At 41.4% G+C, this 14,596-nt stretch overlaps 1 protein-coding gene across 2 annotated transcripts in view; it reads right to left on the reverse strand.

Annotated features, from left to right (window-relative positions):
- PAK5 (p21 (RAC1) activated kinase 5) overlaps window positions 1-14,596 on the reverse strand; it is a 232,499-nt gene that overhangs the window by 186,599 nt on the left and 31,304 nt on the right. For both annotated transcript variants that reach the window (XM_038751594.1, XM_038751595.1), the window contains exon 2: window positions 10,215-10,341. The gene's annotated coding sequence lies outside the window, so the exon portion shown is untranslated. The remainder of the gene's footprint in view (window positions 1-10,214; window positions 10,342-14,596) is intronic.

The following is a 14,596-nucleotide window of genomic DNA, read 5'->3' on the forward strand; positions in this document are numbered from 1 at the left end:
CACCTTTAAAGCTACACATACTCTACTGAGGATTGCACTAAAAATAGTTAGCAATCTGTTCATGGCACTGACAGCTTGTTTCTAAAGAAGACAGCCATTGTCTCCAGAGAGTCTCCTTTAGGTGATCCAAAAATCAAGGCAGGAGTCAGTGCCACAACACAAACTGCAAAATTGCAGTTTAGTTTGAAGATTAGAAGGACAGCTTTATGTCTCTCGAGCATAAACTGTTACCCTGGACCAGTCACTTATAACTCACTGTGTTGCCATTTTTTTCAAGTTATTTCACTAGTATATCAAAAAAATTGGTAGAGGGCTTTCAGATCACTGGATTGAAAGTACAAAAGAAAAAAATTATGCAGCCTTAATCCATCTCTGTTTGAGTCATTGCATTTTGAATGTTCCTGCCCAAGTCATTTTACGGTCAGTGCAGTTATTAATAGCATGTCTTACAAGCTTTGATGATATGAGGAGGAGTAATGAAGATAGTAATCTGTGAGCTTTAAGTTGAATTTAGTATACATTTTAAGTTTCATCTGATGGATATCTTCTTTGCTACAGCTTTAAAACTTCTTTTAAATAAGTGGAAATATTCTTCTTTGGTTTCATATGATGAACAGCCAAATTTGATTTTAAGTGAAAGCTGGGATTGATTGGCTAGCAAGGCTTCCAGTAAGCAAAATTATCTTCCAATGGCTACATGCCAATTTATTCTTGCAGGGCAGTAAATTTTACAACTGGAATTTAAAATACAACAATTAGAATTGGCATTTCAAATTCCAATTAATAATGCCATAGCCCTGTGATCAAAAGCACATTAAACAGATATGATGTCCTTTTTTTGTTAATTTTGTGGACTACTGAACAGAAAATACTTAGTTAAGAATTCTGTTTATTATTACATTCTCTATCACAGGAAATTAATTCATCTTGGTTGATTCTTGCATTTGCCAGGGAGATGTGACTTGTTTGCTCCATACTGGATTCTCCCACTCTTCTCCAACAAAACCAGAGGAAAGACTACTGACCTGACATGTTTTGTGTGTGCAGAAAAGGCTTCTACAAGGACACTGGCATCTGGAAAATCCTCTCTCCATTCCCAATTCCCCCTTACCCCTGGCTTTGCACCTTTGGGTTGTTCGTGGTATGGGTATACAGGGCATGAGGAAATAATATTATGATGTCCTTCTGCTGACCTCATGGAGAAAGTAATACCTCCCTATCACACCTCACTCTCCCTGCTATTTCAGTGAGCATTAATGACGGGGAGGATGTTGAAGGAATGAGAGTATCCTCCAAGTTGCCCAAATTGTAGCTCTAAGGAGAGCTGAAATGGAACAGCAGGAAACAGGGTCGGCAAACCATTGAAGGAAAACCTCCAAGGGTTAGGCACAGCAGGGTCGATTGGGAGTGAGTCAGGGAAGACAATCTTTATGGACAGACATGCTGCTATTTTCAACTGGTACAATATGATCAAAGAAAGACTCTAGGGGACTAATAATTTCTTAGTCTTTTTTACGTTAGCAGGAGGGAGTTTTCCAAACACAGGCTAACAATGTGCTTGTAATACTGCACCAATGTAAGATGAAAGACCCCTGAGCATGGGAGTGAGAGGGAGAGGGAGGACAGCATGGAGATTCACAGAGGCTGGATTATATTGTTGTGTTTTGGTCAAAAATTCATCCACTGTCAGTAGATGAGTCCCTTTTAGACAGACCACACTTGTTTGCTGCTGTGATGCACTGCACCCAGTTGCCAGTTCCTCTCATGCCCACTATACTGATGCATACCTACTTAGCCCGCTACCCAATGCAACTGATCAATCGATAACTCTTATTGAGTGCTTACTCTCTGCAGGGCACTGTTCTAAGACCTTGGGAAAGCACAATAGAGGTAGTAGGCATGATCCCTGCCCTAAAAGCACTTACAATCTATTACATACTCCCACCTTACCTTGTTTCTGACGGTCCACGGTCCTTGTTTATAATTACTTACTTTGTCTCCTGCCTGACGGTATTGTCATCTCAACTATACCCCTACCCTTCAGCCTTCCAAGATGTTTAGTGGGAATTCCGGTTGTGAAAAAAGATAATTGAAATGAAAAGAGTATTATCATTGTCTTCATCATCACTGTATATGTTGAGCACTAATTATGTGCCAAGCACTGTTCTAAATACTGGGGTAGATACAAATTCATCAGGTTGGACATAGGCTCTGCTTCTCATAGGCTTACAGCCTAAATCGGAGGAAGGACGGGTACTGAATTCCCATTTTACAGATGAGGAAACTGAGGTACAATGAAGTTGACTGCAAGCTCCTTGAAGACAGGGGTTATGTTTACCAACTCGGATTGTACTCCACCAAGCACTTAGTACAGTGCTCTGCACATAGTAAGTCCTCAACAAGTATTACTATTTGACTGACTTTGAAATAGCACAATCTATAAATGATTATGAGCTCTATAGCTATAGCTGTATTTCAAGGGGAACACCTGGAACACCTTGTATTTATGAGAAAATCTTTTAGTTATGAAATAAGATTAAAATGTCATAGTTACTTGAGACCTTTTGAAACAGCCTTGTGCCTTTGTTAGTAGAAAATTACTATCCAGAAAAACTTAGTGGTGAAATTCCAAGCCAAAATAAAGAGATTGGATTTCTTCCCACTAGACTATCCGATGCATGATGTAGCAATGTCTCTAAGTTCAAGCTGTGACTGGGCCCTTGTTTTATGCCAGTTGGGAAATCAGATTTGTTGTATAGTTCCTAGCATAATGACTCATTCTCCCAGAGAGATTATTACATTCCTAGGCACATTTGGAAATGTCTCTTATTTTTTCTTTCACACGAAGGAAACGTGGCTGCATGCTGTGCTTCTTGATTCTTAAACCTCCTGTGAGCAAGGCAGAGGGAAATCAAATCCAGCACTGAAATACAGACATGTGCGTAAAATTTGCCACCATTCTTGTGGATCTCCTGCTTGCCTTAGTTGTTTCCGTTACTCTCTATTCCTCCATGTGTTTGTTGGTGGTCTCCTGCCTGGTTACCTTTGTCCTTTTCTCTTATCGCAAAAGACAAATAGGCAGAAACTGAGATTCAAATGATAGAACGATTTGGATCCTGGGTACCAATACTCCTCCAGGGCAGATAATTGAAAAAACATAGACTTAGCAGGACCCAGCATTCTTTTTCTCTCTTTGCTGCCGGAAGGAAAGGAGGCATCTGTGCTGAGACAGACTATTCTTTGGACTTAAAGACAGAAGTACGTGTTGCGGCAGAGGAAGCATATCTGGAGGCGGTAAGAAACTTGCTAAAAAGTAAGGAAGAGTTAAGATTTTTTTTAGAGGAAGAGCATTATTAATTACTTAAAAAGTAGGTGTGGTATGTTCTTCAGTGTTCAAGGACTAATCAGGACTAACCCCAACCTCAGTCCCACAGCCCTTGTGTACATAACCATAACTTGTTCATTTCTATTGATGCCTCTCTGCCCCTCTAGACGGTAAACTCATTATGGCACGGAATGTGTCTACCAACTCCATTGTACTGTTGTATTGTATTATTGTTAAGCTCTTTCAGGAGCTTAATCCAGTGCTGTGCACACAGTAAGTGCTCAATAAATATCAATGATTGAGTGGGAGGTGTTATCCAAGCCCTTTGCTTCTCCTTTTCCTTTTTCCTGTTCCCTGTATTTTGGCCAATTCAGAAGGTTATTAGGGATAGGAAGAACAAATGAAATCTAAATTAGTACATTGTGCCATTTGTTAGCAACTCTGATAAAAATAGATTTGGCTGGGGGAAAAATCAATTAGCTAATCAATCACTGATAGTTTTTGAGTGCTTACTGTGTGCAGAGCACTGTACTAAGTGCTTGGGAGACTACAATACAACAGAGTTGGGAGACACAATCCCTGCCTTCAAGGAGCTTACAATCAAGTTGAAGCTATTGTAGTCCTTGGATTATTTGTGGATTTGGGTTGTCAATAATCTCCAAAATTCCAAGGAGGATGAGTAATTGACAAGGAGTTGGAAATTTTGGAGGCCTACGGCAATAGTCATACCTGAAGCAAAAGATTCCACTACTGGTATTGGCCGCAACTCAGTTTGAGGGCCATAATACAAAGAATAAATTGCAAGAAAAATGTGCTTTGTGGTTCATATGGTTCCCCTAAACATAGTTTTGGTGAAACAGACAGCAGAATAGTACTGAGATGGATGGATCGCTGCTCTGACCCATTTCTTTTGCTCATATAGTCTGACAATAATAAATTAGAGAAACACTCTGCGGCCTTTAAAAAAGATCTATTATCATTGTAGCATATGATGATGAAAAGAATCCTTAAGACTCAAATTGCACATTTTATACTACGTGTATTTATTGTCTCCTTTTTCCCAATTCCCTTTCCTTAATGAGTGGAAGTCAATAGATCTGCTTCTCATTAGTTTCCAGAATACAGTCTGTGTTCTGCCACCCCAACAAACTGATTCTAGTATTGTATGTTGCCGGTGGCAACAAACTAAACCTCTAATAGTGAAAGGTACTGTAATGGGTAATAGAGGTTAGATGTACCACCCACAGTGTTTGGTTTCTAATACTGTGAAGTGTCTCCATGGTGAATTGGCTGTATTCTAAAAACTGCAAAAGCATTTCAATTGATATGAATTTGAATTCACTTAACCTATATTTTTTCTTTTAAGAAAATGTGTTAAATCTTCTGTGTTCTCTAGCATACTCAATAGAAAACAATATATGTGCTTGCTCAAGGAGAGCATCACCAATTTTTGTTAAAGAAGAAATTTCCCTTTAAATGAAAATAACTGCCAAATGTGTCTCTTGTTGTGAAGATATGCAGGGGTTCATTGGAAGACTGCAGTCAAAAATGATTCCAAGCTAAGGGGCTACAACCAATAAACTCTCATGAGTTAATGAGGCTCCACTTTGCTTGAATCTTCCACATAAAAGCGCTTAGTACAGTGCTTTGCACACAGTAAGCACTCAATAAATATGATTGAATGAAAAGGAACCCCAGCACTTTTTTTTCTGAACAGTGTCAGAGTCCTCATGAACTTTCCAAAGTGACTGTCCCTTGACCCTATTTTTTTACTTGCTCTGATGCAGGAAATCTTGGTCAGACCGTGATAACAGATTAGGAAGAAGGAAGGGAAAATTTAAATGCTTTTAAATGACTTCCTTAATGAAATTTCATTGTGAAATTTGCATCAATGAAGCAGCCTATGTAAGTATGTGTAATTGCCTTTAAACAACTTAATGCCAATGTATACATGGCACATATCTAACTCAGGTATTTCATGTGACTTTTGGAAAAACCTTCATGGAGACTCCAGGTCTAATGAGAATATATTGCCTCTGTCTTTCAGAGCCAGGCAGCCTTGAAAGTTTTCCTCTGGGGTTCAAGTGAGATAAGGTGCTTTGAACTGGACTATTCCAAAAGGCAGATAATGTTGTTTTTCTCTTTCCATATTGCAGGATTTACGTTCTTGAACAAGCTTGCATTAAGGAAAATTGAAATTGTTGTATTGTATGCATCCCTTGACCCAGCACTGGGTACTTTACACAGTTGTTTCTTCCAGCAAAGTGTCCTGTTCTATCCAGATAGATGTGTGTTATCCTCAAAATGTTACCTTATTCCCCTAGAGCATTCTATTGCTAACATACTGTGAAAAATACATGGTATAGGAGTCTGACTGCATTGGCCCAGTTTTTTTGAGACAAATCCACATTTATTTCCCCCAGATCCATTGTTCTTTAATCAGTCAATCAATAAGTGGTATTTATTGGGCACTTACTTTGTGCAGAGCACTGTGCTAAGCGCTTAATGGTATGAAAGCTTCTATTCCAGAGACTGCCCTGAGACTGTTAAGAATGGCAAGGGGCAGAGGGACAGGGCAGGTAGAGGTACAGGACTGGGGGTCCATATGGTATGTTCCTCACCAGCAGATATTTTGTGCCAAAGACTGGGTGTGCTTCATGCAGATTCAGGTTATAAAAGGAACTTTTCTTTTGAAACATCTTTTCTAAAAATTCCCTCTGCCCCTACTAGAACAAGCTAATGTTTCATGTTGTTTCCTAAATGACACAATGACACACCCAAAGGGTATTCACAGTAGGGACCATGTGTGAATTTCAGATCTCTGAACTCTGGATTTGTCCTAGGCTTTCCAGGAGAGAATGACTGCTATTTAACACCATATATATTCTAAGCAGTTCAGTGATCTGTACAGAGTAACTGCTCAATGAATATTATTGATCGATTGTTTATCTATGTCTGGGAATCAGCTGTTATCTGTTGGAAAATTAAAGCTTCATCCTTCCTGTATATATCTTTCTTTTTAAAATGTAGGGCTTTTTCTGGATGAATAAAGAAAATCTTTTTATCCACTACCACCTGTTACCAGCCTCTTGGGTACAATCTAGTTTTATGGTTGAAATATATAATCTCCTCATGGTGCGCTGTGGCAGACCTGTGTATACTTCGAATGAGAATCTTAGAGAGATAGGAAATCTGCTTGTAGTCCCATTTCCATAGGGTTTTAACTACAGTCCTCAGGGTGTGGTAATAGTAATAACAATAATAATAATAATAATAGTATTTGTTAAGCACTTACTATGTGCAAAGCACTGTTCTAAGCTCTGGGGGGATACAAGGTGATCAGGTTGTCCCACATGGGACTCACAGTATTAATCCCCATTTTACAGATGAGGGAACTGAGGCACAGAGAAGTTAAGTGACTTGCCCAAAGTCACACAGCTGACAAGTGGTGGAGCTGGGATTTGAACCCATGACCTCTGACTCCAAAGCCCATGCTCTTTCCACTGAGCCATGCTGCTTCTCTGATAATAATTGTATTTGTTAAGTGCTTACTTTATGCAAAGCACTGTGCTAAGCGCTGGGGTAAATACCATACAATCAGATTAGACCCAGTCCCTGTTCCATTGAGGGACTCACAGTCTAAGAGAGAGGGAGAAGAGGTATTTAATCTGCATTTACAGGGGAGAAAACTGAGGCACAGAGCAATTAAGTGATTTTCTCAAGGTCACAGAGCAGGTAAGTGGTGGAGTCAAGATTATAGCCCACATCTTCTGACTCCCAGGCCTGCTCTTTCCACTAGGTCAAACTGCCCCTTTGGAAGATCTCCTTCTCTCCCCACAGTCCCGCTTCTGTTCCTCCTTGCTCTCAACTCTGCTTAAACCCCTCTGCAGTCTCAATTACCTTCCTTTTTTCCTGGGCCCTTGCTGGCTGGGCCAAAGGAAGAGACTGAGCAATGACCAAAGGACTGTTTAACAGTGCCATTAGCAATGCAGCTCCTCTTGGAGGAGATTGGCTCATATGACTCCCAGGAGATGAAATCCTTATTTCCAGTAGCAAAGCTTCATCAGGGTGCAGAGCAAGAAGGCACTGCTGTTGGACTGTCCTTGACTCACTTGTTTGCTTGTGTATGTGTCTGTGTATGTGTCTTCTTGCAACCTATGTGCTTTCCTGTCATTGGGATCCTATCCCCTTCAGTACTGGAATGCATCCTAACCATGAATCATTACAGATTTGCCCAAGGATATAGTGATGATTGGCATAGTGTATAGAGCACGGGCCTGGGAGTCAGAAGATCATGGGTTCTAATCCCGGCTCCTCCACTTGTCTGCTGTGTGACTTTGGGCAAATCACTTAACTTCTGTGGGCCTCAGTTACCTCATCTGTAAAATGGGGATTGAGACCATGAGCCCCACGTGGGACAGGGACTTTGTCCAACCTGATTTGCTCATATCCACTCTAGCGCTTATACTGTGCCTGGCATGTAGTAAGTGCTTAACAAATACCATAATTATTATTATTATTATTATTCCTCAAAAACATAGATTCATCCTGAACTCTTGTGTCTTGGGGTGTTTCCCATAGCAATCTGTTAGGCTGAGATCCAGAACCATTCCCAGACACGATGCCTGGGTCCTACAGATAAGTAAAAATTATCCTGGAACCCTAAATTAACCTTATCCCTATCCCTAATCTTCCTTTTGTTTATTCTACTCCCTTGTTCCTAGGGACTTTCCTGTTCTCCTGTATCCCAAACTTGACCTCCTCCACCTGGATCTCCCCATCCCTACACTGCAGTAGAGTTCTTCACCGTAAGACCCATTAAAACAGACTTTCACTTTCTTTTTCCCCACTTCCACAACACTTTCTCATTGGCCCCTACTGCACAAATCCCTACTTATTTGTAAAAAGGAATTGAGGGAAATACATCAACTCTTTCAAGCCAGTACAGAACCCTTAGGTTTCCTATAGTTCTCCTGACATTAGGAGAGTCATTTAAATTCCCTGTGCCTTTGTTTGCTCAACTGTAAATTGGAGATTAAATACCTGTTCTTCTTCCCCTAGCTTCTGTAGACCCAGGTGGGTTAGGGACTCTGTCCAACCTGATGATAATAATGATGGTATTTGTTAAGCACTTACTATGTGTCAAGCTCTAAGTGCTAGGGTAGACACAAGCTATGAGATTGGACAGAGTCCCTGTCCCACATGGGGCTCAGTCTTAAACCCCATTTTACAGATGAGGTAACAGACACAGAGAAATTAAGTGACTTGCCTAAGGTCACACAGAGGACAAGTGGTGGAGCTGGGATTAGAACCCAGGTCCTTCGGACTCCCAGGCTCATGTTTTATTCGCTAGGCCACTCTTTTACCCCATTTCATCAACCAATGGTATTTATTGAGTGCTTACTGTGTGACAAGCAATGTACTAAGTGCTTGCAAAAGTACAATACGATAGAGTTGGTGGACATGATCCCTGCCCACAAGGGGTTTACACAGTCTTCAGGGGTAGACAGACATTAAAATAAATTAGAGATAGACATGAAAGTAGAGTATAAAGAAATGTACATAAGTGCTATGGAACTGGGGTGAGTATCAAAAGGATTTAAGAGGACATAGCCAAGTGTAGAGGTGAGACACAGGGGAGGGCTGATAGAGGAAATGAGGGCTTAGTCGCAGAAATAATCTTGGAGGAAAAGTGACTTTAGGAAGGTTTTGAAGGTTGGGAGAATAATGGATTGTCATATATGAAGGGGGAGTGAGTTCCAGGCCAGAGGGAGGATGTGGGCAAGGGGTTGTGGTAGCAAGATAGATGAGATCGATGTATGGAGAATTGGTGTTAGAGGATTGAGGTGTACAGATTGGTGCTTGGCTTATAGTAAGCACTTAAATACCACAATTATTATTATTGTTACTATTATTATCTACATAGGCAGCTAGAGTAAAGGCCAATTTGCCTTTGCAACAGACTTTTTGCCAAAACTTCTGATTTCTTCTGCATGTAAACTGTCCAAATGTCTTCTGAAAGCCTTTTTCTAGGAGCTACTTTGCAAGACAATGCCAATTTGCATTGAGATACAAAATTTCATGAAAGCATTCATGGCTATTAAGATGCAATTCCAACGTACAGGCCCAATTACCCAGCGCATCAAAAATTTAATTCAGACAAAAGTGACTCACACAGATGTTCAGTCATTCTCCTGGGAATGTTGATATTTGGAAGGTCATGTGTGTTCAAACATTTAGGGAGATACTCAGTCTTGTTGTCAAGACAAATTTTTATGCACATAAATGTAAGTAAATTGATTAATGAAAGCACATTAAATCACCATGCGATTTGAAATCGTACAGAAGAATTAATCAGAGGTCTTGAGAAAAGTCTGCAAATGTAGTATATGTACTGCCACCTCTCTCCCATGTTGATTCTCTCAGAACACCCCCGACCAGGTCGACCCCATTATTTCTGTGGAAATACGGGATACCGGGACAACGCCCAAGCTTGTGCTTCTTCCTATTGCTCTCAGTGACTGAGTGATGGGAGGGGAGAAAAGAGGGAAATGAGGTGATTAAGTCCCCTTGCATTCTCGTCGATTCAAACTACAATCCCCAGAATGTTCTGGGTCCTAGCTGAGTGGGGTAGCATGGGTGTTCCAGCACAGAAAGTCCAAACATTTAAAATAATAAGCAAGAGCATCTAGGGGTGGGAAAAAGGCTGTCTGCCAAATTTAGTCAGGATAGGATCAACTTGGGCTATTGATTGCCCTGTTTGGGACTACCAGGATGTGTGACAAAATGCACCAATGTCCCAACACTCCTGAACACTGAGAATCCAAGGAAGGATGTCCCAGAACTAAGCCTCTGCTTCCAAGTGCCAAATTAGAATGGCAAACCATACCTTCATATGACCAGGAAACTTCATTTGGGTTGGTAAACAGTGGGACCAGTGAACTTTTCCTTGTCCTTTCAAACAACACCTGAGCTCGAGACGTGGCCATCCAGCCGGATCACTTGGTTTCATGGCCCTGTTTTAGACAGTGGGGAAGGGAAAAAGGGAGAGTTTAAGATATGCAATTACTGGCTGGTGCAGAAATTCCACACTTCACAAAGCCTCCCCTCACCCCTGAACAAAGCCTAGTAGAAGCAGCATGGTGTAGTGGATAGAGTAGGAGCCTGGGAGTCAGAAGGTCATGGGTTCTAATCTTGTCTCCACCACTTATCTGCTGTGTGACATTGGACAAGTCACTTCTCTGTGCCTCAGTTACTGCTTCTGAAAAATGGGGATTGAGACTGTGAGCACCACGTGGGACAGGTACTGTGTCCAATCTGATTTGCTTGTATCCATTCCAGTGCCTAGTACAGTGCTTGGCACATAGTGTTTAACACATACTGTGATTATTATTAGTAGTTGTAGTAGTAAGTGCTTATTGGGTGTAGAGCACTGTACTAATTACTGAGAAAGAATAAAATTGTGAGATCTAGATATGGGTCCTGGCTTTCAGGGGCTTACAATCTAAAACTGAGAAGCAGCATGGCATAATAATAATAAAATAATAATAACAATAACAATGGCATTTGTTAAGCGCTTACTATGTGCCAAGCACTGTTCTAAGTGCTGGGGTAGATACAAGGTGATCAGGTTGTCCCACATGGGGCTCACAGTCTTCATCCCCATTTTACAGATGAGGGAACTGAGGCCCAGATAAGTCAAGTGACTTGCCCAAAGTCACACAGCTGATAATTGGCGGAGCTGGGATTTGAACCCATGACCTCTGACTCCAAAGCCCGGGCTCTTTTCCACTGAGCCACGCTCCTTCTCTAGTGGATAGTGGCATCGTGGATAGAGCATGGGCCAGGGAGTCAGTAGGTCATGGGTGCTAATTCCACATCCACCACTCATCTGCTGTGTGACCTTGGGCAAATCACTGCTCTTCTCTGTGCCTCAGTTACCTCAACTGCAAAATGGGGATTGAAACTGTGAGCACCACATGGGATGGGGACTGCGTTCAACCCGATTTGCTTGCATTCACCCCTGCACTTAGTACAGTGTCTGGCACATAATAAGCCCTTAACAAATATTATTATTTTTATTATTTTTATTAATAAAACAAGTTGGGTAGGTTTTCCTCAGAGTGCTGTGACACCCGCACCCTGCAGGACCAAGGCAGCTCCAGTTTTTGCCCCCTCCCTAGACCAGGGACTGTCCTTCTGCCCATGGCTGAGAGTGGGCGAGAGGCAAGCATTCCTGGTCATGTGTCACCCAGAGCGATCAAGGCTGGGGTGGGCGAGGCTGACATCTGCATGCTGAGCAGAGCCTCTTACAGTGAGTAGGGGAATCTAAGGGGGCCCTACTCCAAAGGGCCAAAAAGGTCACCCACCAGCCCAGAGGACAACTTGCTAAGTGGGGCAGTGGGCTAGTTTTGGGTGGGAAGGAGGGCTATTTCACATAATGGGCTCTGGGAAGTCTTGAACTGCTTCCTCCCTGGCTCTGCAAAATTGTAAGCTCCTCATGGTCAGGATAGATACAACAGAGCTACCAACTCTATTGTATTGTATTCTCCCAAGTGCTTAGTACAGGGCTCCATGCACAGTAAGTGCTCAATAAATACCACTGATCGATTGATTCGTCCATATCTAAAGCCAGCTCTGCCTTTGAGTCTGGTTGCCTGTGAGCCACCAGTTCTGCTGAGGTTCATCCAGCCACACTGTGACAAATGGTGGCCCCTATCTTGTGCGGGAATACAGTAAGCCACCCCATATATCCCATCACTGCGCTGTTACAAAAGTCCAACTTCCACTCTCCAATTAGCTCCTTTGGAGATGTAACTTTTGGGTCTCAAAAACATTCAAGTAGTAAAGTTCACCTGGCTTCTTCTGTCCATTGCTTGAAAAGTGTGCACAGTGAAAATGAAACTGATCTCTCCCTGTGGTAAGTACTAATACTACACATACTAACTAGGGACAATTCTTGAAGAGTTGAATGCTGTGGGTAAGGCACATTAGAACATTTATTAGGTATATTTTTATATATTTTATATATTATATGTTGTAATATATATTTGGTTGGCATGGGTTCACTATAAACACTAATTCTAGGTCAATCAATCAATCAATGGCATTTATTGAGCATTTACTGTGTGCAGAGCACTATTCTAAGCATTTGAGTATAATGTAATAGAGTTAATACTAGTAATGATAATGATAATGGTATTTGTTAATCACTTACTATGTGCCAGGCACTGGACTAAGCACTGGGCAGGATACAAGCAAATCGGGTTACAGATAGTCCCTGTCTTGCATAGGGCTCACAGCTTTAATCCCCATTTAACAGATGAGGTAACTGAGGCACAGAGAAGTGAAGTGACTTGCCCAAGTTCACACAGCAGACAAATGGCAGAGCTAGGATTAGAACCCATGACCTTCTGAATCCCAGGCCCGTGCTCTATCCACTATGCCACGCTGCTTCTCACAGCATGAAATTGGTAGACATTATCTCTGCCAACCTGGAGCTTACAGTCCAGGGCAGAATTATAGTCTAGAGGAGAATAATTCTAATATCAGCATTTTCAAGCCTTGCAAATTGTAAATAGAAAAAAAAATGAGAGTGGATTTTCCAATTCATTTTTATTTCAAATACAATGGGCTTAGTCCTTTGTTTCTTTGAATTAGGAAGACACATAATGCACCCCAGGATGGGTCTTGGTTCTCTGGAAAAGGGAAATACAATATATTTTACAAGGTGTGTTTTATTCCTTTTCCTAGGAGCTTATGAAGTGCAATTTCTAAATCTTTTCCTTTGATCAGTAACTCATGCCTGTGTGGGGCTGACTGACAGATTGGATTAAGCAGCAGTGGCAAAGGACCTTGAAATAGGGTACAGATGGCACACCCTGAAGACTTCTCCCCCCGAAAACAAAACCAAATGAAAACAAGTAAAAAGATTATTGAAGTAGAGGCAAAAGATTGGTCCCGTAATCAGAGGTACAAATTTCTTTTGAAATATACCCCTAATACTACCACTATTTGACAGTAGTACCACTCTTTGGGGCTGGGAGTCAGAAGACCTAAGTTCTAGTTCTACCATCTATCTCCTGTGTGACTTTGGGCAAATCACTTCAGACCTCTGGGCTTCAGTTTTCTCATCTGTAAAATGGGGATTAAGTATGGTATCCGTTCTCCCTACACCTTAGACTGTGAGATATAGAGACTATGATGGGTCTGACTGGTGCATTTTTAAACACGATAGGAGAATTTTATTTTAAGGTATTTTTCTGGGGTGAAGATAAAAGGCCTCATAAATATTGTGTAACCAATTGATTGTGATGAAGGTATCTTTAAAACTCTCCTTGGAATAGAAAATCTGCTTACAAATACTCCCAGGATACCATGTAAATTTTCTACCTGGGATAATTTTCAGACTGAATATTGGAAGCTGCAACCAGTGCATCAGCTTATATCTAAATGTTTTCAATATTCTCCACTGACAAGAAGATCTTGCAACTTCAAATTGAAATGCTGCATGAGGGCACAGGGCAGCATAATACAGGATTCTCAAAATGAATTTCAGCACAGCTCACTTCATTTCAATCAATCAATCAATCGTATTTATTGAGCGCTTACTATGTGCAGAGCACTGTACTAAGCGCTTGGGAAGTACAAATTGGCATCACATAGAGACAGTCCCTACCCAACAGTGGGCTCACAGTCTAAAAGTTTAGATTTCAATTCTAAGGAGTGCACAGACAGGTGAACAGCCTTCAGGGTTGACATGGGATGTGAACCAGTATGGTCTGAAGCGCGAGCCTGGGAGTCAGAAGGACCTGGTTCTTAATCCCAGCTCTGCCACTTGTCTGCTGTGTGACTTGGGGAAGTCACAACTTCCCTGTGCCTCAGTATCTTCACCTCTAAAATGGGGATTAAGACTGTGAATCCCATATGGGACATGGATTGTGTCCAATCTGATTAGTTTGTATCTAATTAGTGATTAGCACAGTACCTGGCACAGAGTAAGCTCTTAACAAATAGCACTAAAAAAAGAGGAACTTAAGAAGCTGGCTTCCACAATTGTAAGGTTATTTTAATAAAGACCCCCTGAGTGGGAAGTAAAGAGGATTCTCACAGCAATCCTTCAGGGCAGGCAGGTTGTGAAAGAGCTACCTTAAAAACAACAGAAGGAAAGTTCTCAGTGACTCACTGTGTTTCACTGGGAACTTTATTGTGCCTATCATTAAAAAGGGTGTAAGGCTGATTTCTGCCTGAGTGGTTAAATAAAATTGAATT

This window comes from Tachyglossus aculeatus, chromosome 9 (assembly GCF_015852505.1).
Source record: "Tachyglossus aculeatus isolate mTacAcu1 chromosome 9, mTacAcu1.pri, whole genome shotgun sequence".
Lineage (NCBI taxonomy): Eukaryota > Metazoa > Chordata > Mammalia > Monotremata > Tachyglossidae > Tachyglossus > Tachyglossus aculeatus.